The following is a 5,666-nucleotide window of genomic DNA, read 5'->3' on the forward strand; positions in this document are numbered from 1 at the left end:
TCTGCTAAGTGAATTCCTCCAGCTGGGCTTTAGTGACATAGCCCGCATGTGGTTCTTTAGGGACCGGGTGGACATGCCTACTAGGGTGCTCAAAACCAGACATCGTGCTTGAAGAAAAGAGAAGGCCCCATGGTCGACGCTAAAATGTTGATGTCAGTTATCAAACAGGGGGTAATGTGAGAGTTTGCGGAGTCATTAGGGTCCTCTAAGTCCTTCTAATGAGTGATTCTAGGGCTCGTTGTTCTTCCCTGCACATGAAGGAACTCGTAAGAAGGCATAGTTGGGTTCTCCAGTTGTTCGTCTGACTATCAAGTCAGTAGGTGATCTTGAGTAGAAAAGTATAGAGTAAGTTCTTAGTTACGTAAAAAAGGCCACAGAGTGTTACCTCATGCATTGCCACTCCTTTTGTAGTGGGTTTGAGGGGTAAGAAGGTAACTTAGGCCGAGTCTAACTAGGCAGTTGAATCGACAAACATGTGTCATGTATTGGTTGCTAAAGGAGGTGAATTGTATAGTCATTTATTATGGGAATGACAACAGGTGCTTGGTGTTGACTAGGTCTGATGAGTATGATGTTGTCAGGACAGTTAATGCGAGAGTACTCGGCTGGCGAGGGGTTCGAGGTAACCATCATCCTTCGACTTGTCAGGTCCATGGCCGAGAAGTATCGCCTTTTGACTCGTTATGAGAGATATCGGCTAAACAGTGGGCCGAGTCAGTTAGCTTGTGGAGTCAATTGAGGGGTTGGCTAAGAAGTACCATCTTTTGACTCAGCTACGTAAGTTGTCGGCCAATCAAGTCAGTCGTGTTGAGGTGGAAGTTATTTTAGTCTTGAAATAGACTGGTTAGGTATAGTGTAAGACACATGTTAACTTCTCTATGAAGATTACTATTTAGTAATTTAGGGGTTATAACAACACACACACAGTTGCTCTGAACTTCTATCGTCAACAAGTTTTTATATTATTAGAAGTGTCAGGCTTGACTTATGCGGGAGACTTGTCTTGTGTATGGATCGCTCAAGTCAGTCGTGTTGAGGTGGAAGTTATTTTAGTCTTGAAATAGACTGGTTAGGTATAGTGTAAGACACATGTTAACTTCTCTATGAAGATTACTATTTAGTAATTTAGGGGTTATAACAACACACACACAGTTGCTCTGAACTTCTATCGTCAACAAGTTTTTATATTATTAGAAGTGTCAGGCTTGACTTATGCGGGAGACTTGTCTTGTGTATGGATCGCTATTCCCTGATGAGAGCAATCAATTCCTCCTTTTCATCTGGGGGGAGACTATCGCTGATGAATATAGGCTTTGGGTTGGCCTCATCACCCATGTTAATCTGGACTATTTTATCTTCAGTGGGTGGTTCTCTTTGCTCGAACCTATCGCCATATTGCATATTCAGATGGTGAACCCACGGGTCTTCCCATGTTGGCATTTGATCGTCGTCTTCCATGGTGGATGGATCGGCTGTAGCCATATTTGACATTAGGGTTTTGAAAACTTCTCCCAGACTTGTATCGGAGTCCCACTCTGAAGCATCGGGAGAGTATCCCTTCTTGGCTTTGTTAGCAATTTGATCGATAATTTGCCAACCACATTCGTCATCTGATGAAACATAACCTAAGCCTCGCCCATATTTATAATAATCCTCAGGTTTACCTTTTGGTACATATACTGCTTTGGCTGGATTACGAGGACCTCGATCGAAGTATAAACCTTCTCCGAGTGTGAAATCGTACCCCTGCTTTTCCATGAGCTTGCGCGCTTCCGGACTATATTTAGATAAATGCCGACCAGGTTTGTCATCATCTTCGTCTTCACTTAGGAAATGATCTGGTAACGGAGAGCTTTTTCCTTTACCATAAATTACTTCTTTTGCACCTCCTACCTTGTTTGGGATGATCATGGTTGTTCCAAAAGAATGTTGGAGGCGTTCCTTCGTTACATAAGACGATCGAAGTGGCATATACAACTCAGGATTATCATACAGCTCTTTTATCACATCATCAAGAGACAAGGAGTACTCTAAATCATCTTTTATTGCAATATCGGCAAGTTGCCAGTTACAACCTCCATCTGACGATTGTTCATCGTCAAGATTGATTACAAAGGGTACAATGTCATTTAAAACAAAACCGCCATTGTAATCGAATCCGGCTTCAGAATCAGCTTCTTCTCCGCTGTCTGTGCCCTGGGCCGATGGTTCAGTATCGGATTCGTTACCATAAAGGAGAGAATCGGTGAAATAATTCTCATACCCCTTGAATGGTTGCTTATCCGCGACCACCGTCCTAACCTCATTGTCAGTGTCGACATACTTCAAACACTGATGGAGAGTAGATGGAATTATCACGTTACTATGGATCCAAGGCCGACCCAATAGTAAATTATAGGATGTCTCAGCATCTATTACGTAACACGTGACCTCCGTCTTCAGATCGCCCATTTGGCATTTTATCCGGATCTTCCCCAAAGGCCTTGACCCGCTGGTATTGAATCCGTAAATGACTGTGCCTGTAGACGTCAATTTGCTGACTGGAATGCCAAGACTATGCATTAGGCGAAGCGGCATAATGCTCACAGCGGAACCCGGATCTACCTGGATTCGGTTGACCTCGCTGGAACCAATGTACCCGACAAAATACAATGGCCGATCATGGTTTGAATTCTTCGTCTGCATGTCTTCTTTGGTGAAGGTAATGCAGGGAATGTTCTTAGCTGCCACATTGCACTGTTGAGCTAATAGTTCTAGTTCCTTAGGTGCCGGTTTGATACGAGTGAGGAATGCTTCTGAATCGGCCAAGGCTTCTTGCAATGCTTCTCTAGTTTCTTTAGACAGCCGCAACAATTCATATAGCGTTATCCGCGCTAGAATATTGGCTAGCTGAACCATGATGTCAAAGGCACGTGGAGTTTTTGAACTCTCCGGTTTGTCTTTTCCAATCGGGCGACTGAAACGAGACTGCTTCGGATTCTGAACCTCCTCGGGCCTCTTTTCTTTATGTTTATCTACCGGCTGTCGTAGAGCTTCTTTACCCGGTGTAGGACTCGTAATTACCCCCGAGTTTTGGCTGGTCCCCGCTTGTTCACCCCCTGCTCACTAGGTGGCGGATAATTGTAGTGGTATTCATTTCCGCTCCGTGTCGCAAAAGCTTCTTGTTCTTCTTCAGAGAGCGGGAAAGTGGGGATTCTTTCGTCATCTTCCCCTGGGATAGCAGAGACTCCATAACAAGACTTCCCTTTTCCTTTAGACTTCCTCCCGGATGACGAACCGGCCCATTGTTCATCTCCAATCAGATCTGGATGAACCCAAAGGATTTCGCCATTTGGGGTTGTGTGCGGCACAAGTCCCTTTTGGCGCTGTCCGTGCGGGTCGTCATTCACCGTCTTCATCCCGACTTTGGTGACGCGTTTTGGCTCGAACCAAGTTGTAGGCACCGACCCAAAACTGATTGACACTGCGTTGGCCCCCACATTCTTAGCTGGTTTCGGGGTTATGACCCCTACGTCGATTAACGCCTGGATCTTGTCCTTGAGGTGGTAGCATGATCTCGTAGGGTGGTGGACCGCTCTGTGGTACGCGCAGTACTTTGGATCCGTCACCTTGCTGGCCCCCTCTTGATCCACGATCGCCGGCAACTGGATCTTGTTGTTCTCCAACAGGTATTTGAAGATGCCGGGAACTTCATCATCCTTGAAGGAGTACACTTTAGGAAACCTCGGCTCCGCAGATTTCTGCTTCTGAGGCCGTTGTTGCCATTGTCCTCGAGATTGTTGGGGTGCTTGTTGCTGTGGCTGCTGTTGCTGTGGTTGCAATTGAAAGGTTTGATTAGCATCAACTGCATTAGCTTGTGCCTTACCTTTCCCCCGTGGGACGAAGTTTTGCTTTGGAGCACTTGTCGCCGGTTGGCCTCTTTCCGCCTTCTTCCTCTTGAGGAATCGCTCAGCTTGCTCTCCCCGGACTTTCAAGTCCTTCCATGTATTGGATGGTGCTGTCCCCATTGCTTCTAGCACGTCCAACGCGAGGTTGTTGTGGCAGGTCTGGAGGATGAATTCCTCGGTGATCGGGTCCCGGCAATTCATCGCCTTGTTCCGGAACCTTTTGACGAAGGTGTCGACTAACTCCCCGTCTTTTTGCTTCTCATCGAGCAGCGATCCGATAGATATCTCGGTGTCGTCGTCGAAGAAGTTGGCCAGGAACTTGGTCTCCATGTCATCCCAGCTGTTCACGCTGCCTGGCTTGAGGCGGCGATACCAATCGAAGGCGGCTCCGCGAAGAGTGCCGACGAATGACCGCACCATCAGAGGCTCATTACCAGAGATCACCCCCAAATGCGATTTGAAGTAAATCAAATTATATATATATATATATATATGTATATGTATATGTATGTGTGTATATACATATATACATACATATACTTATAAGTACATATATGTGTGTGTGGCTACTCTAAACTTCTATCATAAGCAAGTTTTTATATTATTAGAAAAGCAACGTGATATGAAGTGCCAGGCTTGACTCTTTCGTGAGTATATATATATATATATATATGTATATGTATATGTATGTGTGTATATACATATATACATACATATACTTATAAGTACATATATGTGTGTGTGGCTACTCTAAACTTCTATCATAAGCAAGTTTTTATATTATTAGAAAAGCAACGTGATATGAAGTGCCAGGCTTGACTCTTTCGTGAGACTTGTCTTATGCATAAGTCGCTACTGTCGCATAACTATATGCATGAATTTTCGCTGCAATTTTAGAGTGTGACAAAATTAGAAAAAAATGGACATGGGTTAAGGATTGTCGACAAAAAGTGGTCGTCATCCTCAATACATCGTGGAAGAAAAAATAACATTGTTGCTTGAGTTGAATGATTTGTTTCTGTTCTAATCTTGCTAAGAGAAGTTTATATAGAGGAGAAATTTTCAAAATAGACTCGTTTACAATTTTATTTTCCAAAATCAACTCATTTTAAATTAATTTACAAAACTTACTCAGTTTCGGCCACATTAGCAGCAAGCTAAAACTGGGTCGATTTTCAAAAAATCGCTTCTTTTTAATTAGTCAGGATTGTTAATCCCGACTAATTAGATGCTGGTTTAATTACATGGTTAGTAGTGGGGGCTAAAACTACAGTTCAAAATAGTCACAGATGCCAACACTGACTATTTAGAAGGTTAATTAACCATGTTAATAATTAGCCAGGGTTGGCAACCCTGACTAATTTGAAATAAGTCTTTTGACGTAGTTAAAACTAGGTCAATTTTTATGAATATATTTGAAATGGATCAATATTTGTGAATAATATTATAAATGGGTCTGTTTTGAAAATTTCTCCTTGTATAGAACAAGAAAGTTTATACAGGGTGCACATTCATTGGCTCTTTTTCTATTTTAAAAAGCGTACTAGATACAATCAAGTGTTAATTTCACAAAAAGTTTCTGAATTTGGATGGCTTTGCACAAAACCTCCCTGGACCATTTTTATCCTACAAGGAGTCTTTTAAAAAACCCCTGAGATTTAAAACATTACCACTTCTATCCGTCTACGTACAGATGTAAAGATAAAGAATCAAAATATGATATTCAAATAAAATTTTGGCTAAATATCATAAGCCCCCTTAAATTTGGACGATTATCAA

The sequence above is a fragment of the Asparagus officinalis genome, chromosome 1, assembly GCF_001876935.1.
Source record: "Asparagus officinalis chromosome 1, Aspof.V1, whole genome shotgun sequence".
Taxonomy (NCBI): domain Eukaryota; kingdom Viridiplantae; phylum Streptophyta; class Magnoliopsida; order Asparagales; family Asparagaceae; genus Asparagus; species Asparagus officinalis.